Source organism: Mycetomoellerius zeteki, unplaced genomic scaffold (genome assembly GCF_001594055.1).
Source record: "Mycetomoellerius zeteki isolate Tzet28-1 unplaced genomic scaffold, Tzet1.0 scaffold98, whole genome shotgun sequence".
In the NCBI taxonomy this organism is placed as follows: domain Eukaryota; kingdom Metazoa; phylum Arthropoda; class Insecta; order Hymenoptera; family Formicidae; genus Mycetomoellerius; species Mycetomoellerius zeteki.
In genome coordinates this window covers 3,062,001-3,077,905 of record NW_017258021.1, presented here as the reverse complement: position 1 = coordinate 3,077,905, position 15,905 = coordinate 3,062,001, and the positions used below count along the sequence as shown (strand labels likewise).

Genomic DNA, 15,905 nt, shown 5'->3' with positions numbered 1-15,905 from the left:
CGCTTGCGACGGTTTTCATTAGTACGGTACACTGCGGTATCGTAATTTAGCGACCTCTGATGTCAAGGGCTCTTTTAAGTACGAAAAGAGGAAAAGAGAATAATGAAAAGAAGACGAAGAGAACATAAAATGGAAAAAAAACAAAAGAAGAAGATAAAGAAGAAAGAAATAAAGAAGATGAAACAAATAGAAAAGAATTGGGAGCGGAAATAAGAAAATAAAGGGAACATTATACAAGGAAATTATATAGATTTTATGACAAACTTAAAAGTCGTGATAATTTGGTGTTAATTTTAACAATCATTATGAAACATTCTGTGTAGACCGTTAATGTTATTTTATCTTTATTTAATGAAAGTTGAAATTGCATTTCAGTATATTTACTTCATATCCGACTGTACAGACATTATTTAGAATAAAGAGTAAAATCTTCCACTTAAGTTCCTTGTTACGCGAACAGGTTAACATGTTTGTTACGGCGCTACATCGCGCGTGAAAAGACCGAGTAGTTCCAGATGGATCTTCATGCGAGACCAAATAGACCAGTCCGTTTGTCGCTCTGCATCCAATTGGTGGTTACGCGAGGACTCGGCTTGTAAGTTTAAACTACTCGCATGCATGTTCGTGTGACTTGCGTTAAATCGCTCGACGTTTGTCGGACGATCTACCTGGTAATGCGCACTCATTAGTCTCCTCTTAGTCGTACGATTAATTGACCTTTCCCACTGATTTCCCGTGAATTGGGATGTGGCTAATCGGTTTTCAAACCCGGCGTGAAAGGACGTTTTCATGTAAATCGAATGAAATCTCGGATGGCGGAAAATAGGAATATCCTCCGTTAGTAACTTGATTGTGGATTTGATATAGTATATTAGATGGATGAGTAGGATTGATGATAAGGATTGTCGATCGTCGATCAATGACAAATTTCTGAACTATAACGTTGCGCAGCATTCGTCACCTTTGCAAGGAATTACAACGGATGAAGCTGCGAGTGCATTATAAGCACATTTCGAGTACGCCGTGTCGCTCTTCAAGGAGAGACGATCCATCACCAAACAGTTTTAATTTCAAGCTGCCGCGTCGTAATTTCGACTCATAAACGCCTGCGTTAGAATGCGCGTAGATAAACTTCCTCAGTTTTGAGTCGATCGCAAGAACGACTGAAGACATCTTGCTGCACTTGCGACATAATGCTTGCTGTCGAGTAATGGCAGTCGTCGACTTTTGAAGTGCTCCTACTTACAGAATGGCGTTGTAACTCTACGGACGAAGCATCGCGCAGATGCTCACCCTCGTCTCTTCTCGTCTACCGTATGTGCGTCGTGTCGAGGATCACCTCGTCATTCATTCATGGCAGGAGAGAACAGTACGGGACACCCGTTGCATATAGTATAGGCGACGCGACGTGGCGCGGCTCGCCGGGGTGAAATACCCGCAGTAACCGTTGTTCGTGAGCGGCCCGGTGTAAATTAATTCTGTAAACTTTCCGCGCCGTTGCCGTATCCGCCATCGTCGTCGCTCGCGGACTTGCGGCAGGGTTGTCGGACTTACAACACAACGCTACCGTAAATATGTATTATGTAAATTATTAATTACCGATGCCGCCGCGCGCGCTTCGAGAAACAATGTTTCGCTCGCTGCCAGTCTAGTCTCTTACGTAGTTACGACTAACGAGTCATAATTGAAACCGGGAGCTTCCAAAGGTGTTAGGTGCCAACAAGTTGGCTCGTAACATTGAATAAGTGTATACATCTACGGTTGATCTTTCATTTAATTACTCATTACGATCTTCTGTTTATGAGAAGAAGCATTAAAATCTGATAAACTCTGTGAAAAGATATACTGTATTAAAAGATGTACTATACACTCGGTTAGTTTTCGATTTTAATGATATTATGAAATAAGAATACTTTACAATTTATGATCTCAACTTTTAATATATAATTCAATTAATCAAGATGTCACACAGGATGTAGCAACAAAAAAATCGACCGATAGCATTTCTCTCGTTCTTTTTTTACCACCTTCAATTCGTCCTTCAGGAGTTAAGCTGATTCAGAGTGACGTTAGTTAAATCGTCGCTCTCGTTCGATGAGGAGGGATTTCGGGGTTGACGTTTCGGGAAGAGGTCGAACGCATTTCCGGAAGCGCTCTAATTTTACGTTGCGGCGAGCAGCGTGACGCTCGTAAATCTGTGGTTACTGAGGTCCGCTGGTGACGCTGCAGCGCATCTACTATTTCTCTCTGAATTATCCGACGCCGTTGGCCACGTCGTTCACTATCGCAGTCTGCCAACAAGCGATATCTGTCCTTGCGAGAACCGCGGATGCGCAGCGCGCATGTGGACGCGAATGAATGTTTGCTCCAGCGCACGTCCGACTCGACTGCGTCGGTGTAATTCCATAGCGTTATCACTTTTTGCTTATTTAGAACGAGGATGACGAAACTACGGACTCCAAATTTCAGTTTATAACGATCAGGACGTCTTGATACGCGATGGACAAGTGATGGAAAACTAGAGAGAATCGAGCGATGTTCAATTAAATAAGACAAAGTAGAGCAAAGTCGGATAGAAAGGTTACTTGTGAAAAATAAGAAAACGGGATAAAAGTTTGTGCCGTGCACTCCTGCAGGCGTTAATTTTTAGTGGTACGTCGTAATACATGTACTTTACGTGAGCATAGGTACCTGGCTTGATCCTCTTACTCGGTTCTGCCTTTTATTTTTGCCCTTAACATTATCTACTCATGCAACAATTAAAAATTAAGTTTGATTCATTACGTAATATAAATTATTTTTTATATTCTTTATTTATGCAAGCAAGTGTGTATAATTAATAATAATTAATACTCGTATTTTGGTGTTTTTTTTTTTACGATTTTGATAGCGCGTTTCGAGGAGTTTAATGATAAAAAATTAATTAAATGCAAATACGCATATAAATTATACGCCTTCATTAATTACTAACGAAAGGTTATTAAATTAAGTACAAATATATGTATAAAAATTTCGATATTTTACCTTTATAAGATTAATGTATCAAACGATATTTTCATATTTATGCATATTATCCTTTTGATATCTTTATAATATATTCATAATGTATGTTAAAGATATTAGCTGAGTATTAAAGTAATACGTTAATATACCGAGAACCTGTTCTCACGCATGCATGCGCGGTATGTAACAAAAGGGTCGATAAACTTCGCCTCTTAGGGTCTCGATTATCGTTTGTCACAATGAATGCTGAGTTATTAACAACGCCGGTATATCGTTCACAATAGTAAATGCATAATTACAACGGAAACGACATTACATAAGTATAACGGTGCTCGTAATTACTGACATTCGCGAAATAATTAAACGTTTAAATCGATCAGAATTATCGCAATACGTTGGTAATGCGCGATAACGATATCCATAATCATTTTACATATTCATTACGCGTATAATGTTTATAATACGTATCGATAAATTCCTCATACGTTGAATGTTTCTACATGCCGTTCATTATAAAGAATTTTTTTCGAGTGAGAAAAATGGAGATGCTGTTCTTTTTACTGTTGTATGCGCATTTTATTATTGTCTATAAAAATTGAGCATGGGGAATATTTATCTCTTTGGAATACTTTTGCAGTTATGAAATGAATATCGACGAGCATTTCCATCAATTATGCGCTCTTATTAATTACTAAAGAACGATTATTAATGAATTTGAAATAATCAAAGTTTTTGTAGCAGCTGCTTTTGTGGAATTGCATAATTCGATATAAATACGAACAATTAATTCAGATCATTTAAATATCGTTAAATCCTTACCTTAAAAAGATACAAGCTTGAGAGAAGTAGGATTTTAATTTTTTGCATTAACTTTTTCCTCTGCAAATTAATTTACTATCCTTTTTATCTTTATAATTGTTTATTCTAAGCTTTACTCCTTGTATTCAAATTTTCTAATTTTTTTGAAAATAAATTAATGACTATGACGCGTCGTGATCATTTAAATGGGATATCTCGCATTTTTAAATGATTAATCCTATAGCTCTATCGTGTTCGATAGCCGGAAATATGGATTATGATTGCGCGCAAAATCAGTAATTCATCTTGCGCTCAGAGTCTTTTTACGTACTCTGGCGTGCGTGTGCAACGCAAGGCAAACCGTGTTCCACGCTTCCACGCTATTCCGCAGAGACAAGCGCAACACCGCAAAGCCACTCCTATATCACCTTGTGGTTTTGGTTAGAGCGTTAGAACAGAGGTAGAGCGAGAGAGGAAAATGTGTATCACTCGCACTGCGGATAGTGCAGCAAAGAGAAATGGTAATAAGAGCGCCGGCTCTGAGGAGGCTGTACTGACGAACTATTCTTGAAATGTATTAATGGAATGTCACGTAAAATTGAACCCATTTGCATTGCTCGTCAAATTACTTGGAATGCAATTTTCATTTATGACTTTTATAGCTTTATTTCTTAATTATGCTCAGCAATGAAATAGATCAAACGTTACAAACGATAAGTAAATTTATTTTTCTTAACATACAAATGATAATAAATAATATAAATGAATGTATTTTCAATTTTAATCCCAATATACAGTAGACCAAAAATATAAAAGTTGTGTACTTTAAATTAAATATAAAGATAGACACTTTTAATCGTAATAGCAGTCCATAAATTTTAGTTTTGATAGAAATAGCTTATGCTGGACAATCCTTTAATACTGTCCTAAAAAATTTAGTTATTGCACAACTCGTAATCATTATTTTTGTAAATATTTCGTGTTATTGCCAATTACAATTAATTGCGATCGTTAGCAGGGAAACGAGCTTCTCGCTATCAGCGCATCGATTGCCCGACGGCTCCCATTAATCGGATTTGCCCAATAAAATCTGTTAATACCAGTGGGGTCCACGGTAATTAGCAACCGGTGGCCGGCACTGTAATTTAATAATTGTTGCTAATTTTACATCGTTTACTTGCCGACGAGAGAGAGAGAGAGAGAGAGAGAGAGGGAGGAGGGAGGGAGGGAGAGGCGAGAAGTAGAGTTCGGCGTTTGCATCAGATGGGCGGGGGGGACGGGGCTGCTTTTCTCGTAACCACCGCGTTGGTTAGTACGTCGATGGTTAGAGAACCGTGACAAATTGCAACGTAGGTGGCGGTATAGCCGATCGAAACAGCCGACGGTAGAGGTGGCCAACGAATTTCGCGAAATTGGAAACTGGAAAACCGATCCAGGAGGGACGAAAATTTCCAGATTGACACGTGCGAGTTCTAAACCACCATGTATAAATTCGTCAAGCTCATAATTGAATAACGACGTTAAAGTCCGTGTCGTTGTTCCTGTCGCTGGGTTATACAATATATGCAGCCTGCAATTCTTTCACTGAAAAAAAAGATATAGTTCACATAACTAAAAGTATTTAGTAGCGAGCAATATAGAAACCTCATTCTTATCTTTATGTGATAAGAATATGTATGGTTGATACGATTTATTTACATTGATGTGTCAACTACATCAATGTAGTTAGGCGTGATCTGGTTGTGACAACCAAAACGTGGTTGGGGGATCATTTACTATGGATAAGTTATATATCCGTAGAGTTGCGTCAATTGTGCATTATAAAGCATGATGTAATAGGAATTAAAGTATTAATAAGAATTAATTTCTTGTTACATCATGCTATAAATTAAGTTGCAATTTCAAAAAGCAAAAGCGATTCACCACGTTTACAATTAAAAATATAGTATGTATATGCCGTCATTGCTGCAACATAACCTAACCTAACCATTGTACTATGGTTCAAGCAACCACATAAGGGCGTGTTCAGATTTCCACTTGAGTGCTCCCCGGATGTCATGTCATCCTTGTTTAACGTTCGATAAAGAATAAGGATAGAGGATACCTGGGTGGCACTCGGGTGGAAACCTGAACATAGCCTAAATAGTTGTTACATATTTTACTATTTAATCTGATTGGCATCACCAGATTTCTGTGTAGACCAACCATACTGTTTTTTCCGTGTTAGATTCGATTTTTGGACAATTCCTTGATTTTTTGAATGCTTTATTAAATGGAGCATATTCAGCATTTTCAATCTTTTTTTGTTTTTTACTTTCTTTTCTTACGCGATGCAGTTTAGATGAATGCCATGTAATTTTATACAGTTATAAAATCTTCTTTATTATACGTCATTTGAGCTTTCGACGTAATATTAAATATAACAATATTAAAAATATTAATATGATTTTAACATAAATTCGTCCTATGTTTCTTGGGTTTCTCAGAATTTTTCATTTTCGATATGCAATAATCGAAAAAATTGTACCTGCAGCGTTTTAATTGTTGTAGCCTATACTCTATTATATTAAGCAAATCATGTCCGATTAATCGTTGTCATTAAATTTTCCATCGCTCATGCATTTGAGAATTTTGCACACATCATTTCCTTGTTCATAATGTAGCTTTCCATTACGCGTCAGTATAATTAACGTAATTTAATAAAGCCCCAGTTCCATACTGTCGTGGAATTAGTACAAGGTATGAGTTTATTCGATAACCGTTGCTTTTGTAGTGAGTTTATACAGACTAGAATGGTCAAGCTGCGGTGATAACGAGATTTCTCGTAGAAATTTTAATATTATTTTTCTAATAATACTCAATAGTTTGCATAGTTTCGTTACCAACGAATTGCTCCCGTTAAATAGTTTATATTGCGTATTCTGAACAGGTGCGCGCGTAATAATCTTACGGACAGACGGCGAACGCTTCGTGGATTTATTATGCAATTTTCAATTACGAGTTAGAGCTATTGATATAATTTAATGAATATGAATTTTATATGGCATTCACTCTATTAAAAAGTTTGCACGGTATTTTGTTTTATACTGTACTATATGCATATTTATGAACGTATTAATCGAGTTTAGTTAATTATTATTTTATTTTTATGATGCATTATTTGTTATATTTTTATTGAAAAACGATATGCCAAGCGACAGTTGTTTAAATATATTTGTTAAAGCTGGTATTATTCTGGAACGTATATCTGATTTTCTAAATGTCATTCGTCGATATAATCATCGCTACTGATAATTATATTTGCAAGGTGTTAGCTCACTGATAACGTTTGTCAATAAATTATTGGTGGTGCTTATCATCATCGCGATGATTTGTGAACCGCGATGTGTCGAATGCGCGATTGTACATGCTTAACGAAAAATCTATTATCACGTGTGAATGATATTTAAAAACGGATATAAAAACATATAGTTATATTATCGATCCATTTCGTTAATTGTAATCTGCATCGAGTAAATTAGAAACGACATTCTAGAAGCAAATATATATAATCAACTAAAGTCATTACTTATAATATAAGATTAAATTATTTCATTCGTCTATAATATTAATCTTATTAATATAAACTGTAATTTATTTAACTTTGTATTGAATAACTTGATGAATATATTTAATATATAATGTATTTGTACATACATGTGTATATATATATATATATGTATATAATTCAATAAAATAATAAATTTTAATAGAGCTTTGAGCGCTTCCCATCATCTCTATACATATCAAATCTAAATTCGTCTATTTCAAGAGTTGCACACACACTGAGAAAAAAATTATTTATTTGACTCAATTCATTTAGCTGTTTTTATTTCTTTAATTAGAGTATGTAATTGAGTCAAATATAATATGTTTGACTTTAAATACATCGTTTTTTATCGAAAGAAATAAAGATGAATTAAATTTAATCAAATGAACAACTTTTTTTTCAGTGCAACTATAAACGTTATATATGTTACTGGTTAATATAATAGATATATATTACAGGGGATGCACTATACACGTTGAATATACTTTGTTTAATAGATGCGATTATCCACGACCGATTTTAATACCAGTATCAAATCACGCGTATCAGTCGGATCTACGAATTTATTCCCTTCCGTCCCTCCAATCCCAGGGGTAGAATGATATCGCATCGCGTTATTATTGCTAATCCGCTTCAGAATCGTTTTGTCGAAATCACAATGGTGAATTTTGTAAGCGGGTCGGCGAGTTATTGAATCAAAATCGTAATTTCCAATAACACTTTGCACGCGATCGCGCGATCCCGCAGGGATGATCCCATGCTAAGCTCGATAATGCGCCCCAAAACTCGATTTCCGAGGTTATTGAAACTGCCGTTTAGGATTTTAAACTTCTGCATCTATCTCGCGATTTCTTGCTCTACATTGAGATATTGTTAGATATTTCGAGATTTGCTGTTTTTTCGCAAAACTGACTTGATTTTTATAAGAAGATAGAATTATTAAGTAGATACATTTTTATCATTGTTAAATAATTAGTATCAGTACCAATGACTAATGAGATTTTTGGTTTACGCGGAGTTACGAATTAAGCCGTAATTTAAGTCTCTAGAGTTTCTCATGGACTTTACAAAGTTTTGCTGTCGCGTGATTCGGAGAATAGTCGTTAATGAAGTCAAACAAAGCGGAAATAAAAATTTACTTAGAAATCCATTTAACCTTAATTCTTAGGTATCCTTGTAAGTCAATATTAACTTGCAAGTATATAATTGCACGTTGAAAGAATAATTAATACGCGCATTTCATGTGGCGCTCAAAGCATATGATGTATAATAATGCGAAATATAAAATAATAAAAATCCATTCTTAAGAAGAGAAAGTGAAAAATAAATTAATAACATTTGTAAAAATATCACTGTTCCTGTTTAATCCTATCTTCGATTTTTGTCAAAAAAGAAATTTTTAGAAAGGGAGCTGATTTCAGCCAATAACGGATTAAATCATAAATAACGCGTCGGATTTTTCCGACACGCACGGCATTCAACTCGTTCTTTTCTCGCGACCTGTGAGAGCGAGCTCTCGAAAAGCGGTCGCAATGCATTCATCGCGCTCGTTTATCACTGTCCCTGCTGCGGATTTCAACAATGAAAGTCATCGACGACGGAGGAGCGCTCTCGTTCGCGTGTCGACGACAATAAGTGCGCCGCGCGGATGGCTATTTTTTTTTAATCGTTGGAACGAACGTTTAACAATGCAATACGTCCTCGTCTCTTGCACTGGGCCCGCGTACGACTGTGCGGCCGGTCGATAAAGGCTCGCCATCGCAAGCTTCAATTTTGATTCCGCCACTGGCTTTGAAGTGAAGTTGCTGCAGCTGTTGCAACGGCCGCGGCGACGACGAGCGTGCTCCACGAGCCGATGAAACGGAGAGCTAAATTCCGTGGAGTCCATAAATTTTTGCTTCGTTAGAGAGCGAGTAGCTCTCGCCGATATACGCGTATATTGGCGAAGCATATTTCACGCGGCTCATACATTCCGGATGCGCGAGTACGGCAGCACGTCGAAAAGAGTTATTTGCAGGAAACATTGTTGATATGGATATGTCAAAGTTGTAATGATTCTGAAATACATCGCGTTGCTTCCCCCCGGTCGGTTTTCCATTTAATAAATATAATTCGTTGTTGTGGTATGTAATATTCTATGTGCGGCGCAATGATGGGCTAATCCATTACGAGTTTATTAATGTAATTTTGTGTAAAGAAAAATTCCGTTACTAGAAATTTTAGGGAGAGGCAAAATGAAAAAATATACTTTAGATCGTTGTTATTAGACGCATAATATATTAATAATAAAAACGTAAGACAATAATAGAGAAAGTCATTTCTTGCTCGTTTTAATTAAGGAAAGATTAGTTTATGAAAAATTGAAAGGAAATTGCTTCTTTACATTTCATGTTCCCATCTTCTGTATTCAAAATTTGCATCTCTCGTTTTCTTATTTGCCTCTCTTATAATCCTATGAAACATTAATAAGGGTCTCTGTCAGATAAAAGATGATCTCTTATTTACTCTATGCAAAATAACGCATGGAGTAAATTATTTAATAACGAGAAATATTTTCTGAGTCCGATAGCTAACGTTCTATTAAAAAATGTTTTTTCTTCGTATCAATTTCAAATTGCGATTTTTCCTTCGAATCTACGTAGTCTCTAGATAAAACAGTTATCGATTTTTCTTTAACCAGAAGTCGTTGATTTTATTTACTCCATCCGTTTTAGCTGCCCAGCTCGAGTCCGCGTAGTGCCATTATCGTTTATTGATTTCATATAAATCGTACGGCCGCGCGTTCGGTATCTCCTCGTCTTATTCTCATGCCATTTCGAAAACGAGGTCGAAAGTATTTCGCACAATTCGCAGGTATCGGTTTGTATACAGACATGATACTTTTCCTGAACTATGGCAAAGCCCTCACCGACGAAACGAAAGTTTATCCTAAGTACGCGACGTGACTTCTTTTCAACTCCACACTGAAAATGCCCGTGGACGTAAAAACGCGGCAGGCAATAATAAATCTTTATGTGCTTGGAAGACTTACAATACGTCATCAGTTATAAATTCTTGCGTTTTCTCGTCGGTGTTTGAAACAGCCGAGGCAGAGTAACTTCATCGGCTGTGCTTTTTGCTTTGGTTTTTCTTTTACTTTACTTTGCACTTTTTGTATCTGATTGTACGAGTGCGTAAGATTCGAGCCCTATCTTTCGCAAAAGTGGGTTACTTAGTTTCCTTCCGAAATATTCTTTTGATTTGAAAACTAACAATGTTTTTGCATCTTCAAAAGTAATAGAGATATTTACGTTACGAATTTTTCTTTAAAAGCAAAGTACTATTTGACTCTTTTATTTGTTTCTTGAAATCTTCTATTATTATCTTACAATTGAAAGGTGTTCATTTTTTCTACATAAATCCGTGTATCAGAAATAAGTTGCACATGCTGCATATAGATTATTATATGTATAATATTTGTATACATTCACGATAGCACGAGTAGAAAAGTAATCATGGTTCTCTTCACGCGTTTGGTGGAGCCAAACACGTAGCCAGCGCTTTCGAAGGTACACCCTTGATGTTTGCCCTGCCGATTGCGTGCTCTGCATTTTCCTCAGATACGCCGATATATTCCGCCATTTTATCCCTAACCAAAATCCAATTTTCAGTATCCTCGAGGCTTCGGGGGGAAGATTATAACAATAATATCCTTTTATGATGTAAAAATCTATTGTGTAGTTATTAACAAAATGATTATTTTTCACAATTTGTTTCTAAAGACTACCTAGACAATACGTATTATCTACAATACATATTGTCTGAATGATCTTTAGACACAAATTGTGAAAAATAATTATTTTGCCAATAACTAGATACAATTATAGATACATTGCCAGTAAATCAGATACAAATTTAGATACAAAATATTGTTTATACTTACAAAAGTTATCTGGAGACGCGGTAACGTCTCGACGCTAAGCCAATAGAACTATACTGTAACAGTAGGTACACTCGGCAGCGGAAAGATTGCGACAATTTTTTTTCGATGGATTTCGGAATGTGACTTGCTCACCGCGCGATTGATTCTTACTTATGGGTCTATTCAATTACATTTAATCGCTTTACAAGCAAGACTGAGTTCCAAAATCCATCGAAAAAAAAGTGTCGTAATCTTTTTGCTGCCGAGTGTACGCTGATAAGAGCATGTCATGAATTCAAATTCATAAATTATTCAACATTAAGAAGTACGTCGTCAATTGCAATGACGTACAATCGCGGGGTTAGAGTTTCACATGTAGTAAGTATGCATACACGCACATAGACTGCTGCCACTATGTTACGTGCTATTTCGTCTTTGCCAAAGTGGCTCCCTATCGCGAAGTTTGGGGCGTTGACGTTGATACGGCGGTGGGGTTTGAACGATCCCCCTGTGCGAAAGACAGGCAAACGGTCCCTACTGCTTCAGCTTAATCTGTTTAATCTGCCTAATCCGCTCCACGCCGATTCCGCACGCTGGCGCGAATGTAGCCCTTTATCTGTAGCACTCGACTATAGTAATTCATGCGTTATGCGTTACCAGCCCCCAGAGCGTGATCGTGAGTTATCCCGGGGGAAAATTTGGATATATCTCACGATCCGCGATTTGAATGATATTTTTGAGCGGGCGAATTAGCACTGTTGTACGAAGAAAGCATTTACTAGTGACTGCATTTAGTTCGCGAATTAAACATAAGTTTTAAAAGAAATATTTGAACATATAAGACCGTTTTTTAGTAAAGTAAATGTACCAATAGCCGGATGTTTAAGCGTAGATTGTCATAAATAATACAATTTATAATATTAAAAAGTTTTTAATATAGATATTTGTATTCATTTGAAAACTCAAGATTCCCTTAAGCAAGGAAAAATTATTTGAACCCACTTATATAACAATTATTAATTAAAATATTTAAATAAGTAATAGAATGCGTCCATGTACCAGTGGCCGAACAGCTGGTCGGACACTGGGACGTAATTGTCTCAATGTTCGACCACAATTAGAAAATTAGTGTGCTGACGGGAAATATTAATATAAATAGATGTTTAATGACAAAAGACAACTAATTCAAATTGGTCTTTAAGGTAAAAAGCATTAATATTAATTTAAATAAATAAAGTTTTGTGTAACTGTCCAGAACTGTACAGAGGTACTGTCCGATCCCAGTGATTGGACATGTAACATGTACCTTTGTCCGGACATTTATATAATACTTTATTTATTTAAGTTAATAATGGTCTCAAATGTGCTTTTTAAAACATAATATTATAATTTAATTGTAATTTTTAAATGCAATTAAATTATAATACAGTAATAAAAAAAGCATTTGAGATTAATAATAATAAATTTTGTGTAAGTATCCGGACATAGGTACATGTACAGACACTGGTTTACCTTAATATGTGTTTTATCGATTACAATGGTATTATTAGGCCTGTTCTTTTTGGCTGAACTTTTGTACCAGTTCTCTCCAGGAGGAAAAAAAGGAAGGAAGATGAACTAGTGCTAAAGTTCAGCCAAAAAGAACAGGCCTATTGTATGTGACGTTACAATAACAATATTGCGTAACGTTATTGCGCGATTTTTTCCCATGTCATCAATCTTTGAGAGAAATATGGACCCGACAGTAATCGACATCATGCTTCCGACACGTGTGAAAGGGTGTATCCCCCTAATTCAATTTCTGACATTTAAATTAATTTAGGGCGCTGCACCATTTTCGGGTCGATTTGGCTAATTCGCCTCACGATGATTTGGCTCACCGCCGTAGACCTCAATTTATCCATATCCGTGGTCGGTGGCTCATACTCCAGCACGTCCGTACACACTAGCCTCAAGAGACACTAATTATCCCCACGTGGACAACCATACTCGAGGATAATTAACACGTCGCGCGCCTATTAGCCGTTTACATAAAATTGCATTCGCCCGAGGTCAACATTAACAATTGATAATTAATCGACCGGAATAAATATTAACTGCAAATGTTGACCACTCCAGATATCTCTTGTGTTTAAGAAAATATTATTCCACGAAAGTTGTTCTAATAATCTATTGGAAAGTATAATCAGATAATTCAATGTTTTTAATAATTTAAAATATATTGGTTTGATTGCTATCATTTATCTTAATTCATTAAGAGAATTTATCTTAATGACGATATCTCATATAGCATTATTTGCCAACGTTACATATAAAAGTTTTTTAGAATCTGATAAATTTATGATATATAATTAATTATAATTTTAGAATATTTTTAAATCATATTAAATAAAATATTTTTTAAAGACTTATAAATCTTTGTCTAAAAAAGATATATCTCATGTAATATGATATCAAAATACTCTATTTTTTATAATTATAATTACGATAATGCATTTTTTATATTGTTATTACTATCCATGAGGACACTAGACTGACTGAGATTCCACATGACTGACCCCGATATATACATTTATATATATATATATGTGTATATTTATACATATATATAGATTGAATCTTTAATTGCATATACTCGAGAGATATTTGCGTATATTTTGCCACTTGAGAATAGCATCTACTGTGAACTTTCACGAAATTAATTTTAAATCATGATTTTATTTTGCTCGGTATAATTGGGTTAGCATGTAAATATGCCATCCTAAGAAAATATCCCGAGAAAATTCCAGATTAAATCTGTTATATTGTAATTTTTTAATTAAATTTTCCTTTTTCGCCTTAGTAACTTTCTTCTTTCTATTTAAAGACTAAATATTTTAGTCTTTTCGCAGACGTAGGTATGCTACGCCGCATCGCATTTTCCGTTGCAAATGTAATTTTGGGAACGTGCCTTTCATAATATAATAAATTTTGGCACATTAAATTCGTTTGCTGTTTCAAGGAATTTATGAACCTGCTTTCACAATTTCTTAAATTAATAAATAATTATTAATTAAATTATCAGTTAAATTATTATAAATTTTATTGTATATATTACTACTATAATTATATGAATTTATATATTATATATATATTTAAATATATACATATATTATAAATAAAGGTAGAATTACTGAATTTATTATTCAACTGTCGCTCGTGTTGCGAACATGTCTCGCAATAGTGTACGTAATCATACAGTCTATTTACTAACTTTTATTTCTACACCCGATCATGCCCCCATTATTCAAAGCTTTCAACAAGCCAAGTGGCGTAAACAAACGTTCTCGATTTCGTGAAGCCGGACACTTTGGGGCGATAATGGGCGCGTTGTTGTACGAAATGGGCATTACATTAGGCGGTCTGATTTTCAGTTTAATGGAGTTCCGGAAGCGTGAAGTTTAATGGAAACAGTGAGGTCGCAAGCGCAGCTGCGAGCAACTCTCCTTCTCGGGGGGGTTGAAACTGGCTCTTGATAGCCACTCGTGAAAATGCTTTGCGAGAAAAATAAAATGACGCATATACAGGTATTACGGTAATTGTATAAACGTATTTTAACTGCAAAGACTATACGTGACAAATAACGATTCGGATTGTTTGAAACTCTTAAGATAATATTTACATCAATATTATCTATATAAGAGCAATATTAAAATATCAAGAATAAGAAAAATATACATACAATAGATTAATTAAGATTCATTAATAGTAAGAAAATTATGTTTTCAAATTTACATTGAAAAAATTAAATTGAATTATATTTCTATCATTTTTTACGTTGTGCAAATTATCTTTTATTTTTTATGTAAAATGGATTGACAAATCTGTTGGAAGCATTAGCAAGTGTAGATTACGTTATTATAAACGCTCAAAAGTCAAAGAAGGAAAGGAAGGTTGGTGAGAAAATGGCGAGGGAGAACGAGCTGCGAGAGGGTATATATTGGATTAGCGACAGAAGTTTGGTAATTAAGTGGTAAGTGAGGCCGAGTAAGGGGAGGAATTTAGTAGGCGAGTCATCCCTTTGCCCTATGGGAAAGCGGAAGTAGAGGTGACACGAGTCAAAGAGAGGTCGGAAGCAGAGAAGTGGATGAAGTGGATTCAGTGAAGCAGGGCGATAGGATGGACTGTAGGCAAAGATAATTAGCGAGTTAATATGAGTCGTTGCCCCTTGAATTTCGTTACCGCGAGTACCATGCTGTGGTTACAAAAAAGATCTTAAAAGGTCTGAGAATCTTTGAAAATCAATTAAATTATTCATGTTCGAACGGTGTGTAATCTTCTCGATATTACTATTAAAATAGTCTTAGCTTAAAGCGGTAATTTGATTTTAAGACTTTACTAATTATCCGATTTATCTCCGTTCAGTGAAGGATCGTTAAAACATTTTCATCTATTTAAGATTTATGTTTAAAGTACTTGTAAGATTTTCTTCATAATAAAAAATCTTATAAACTTTTTAAAATAATCTTTGCCATAAAATACTTAACTGATTCTCTGGTGAAAAAATTGTAAAAATATCAGTTTGGCAATGAAGCGGAAGATAGTCTCACGAAGATAGATTCGATGTTTGCAGGA

General features: G+C 35.3%; 1 protein-coding gene across 1 annotated transcript in view; it reads right to left on the bottom strand.

Moving 5' to 3' along the window:
• Positions 1–15,905, bottom strand: part of LOC108730843 (uncharacterized) — a 167,925-nt gene that overhangs the window by 25,096 nt on the left and 126,924 nt on the right. The window lies entirely within an intron of this gene.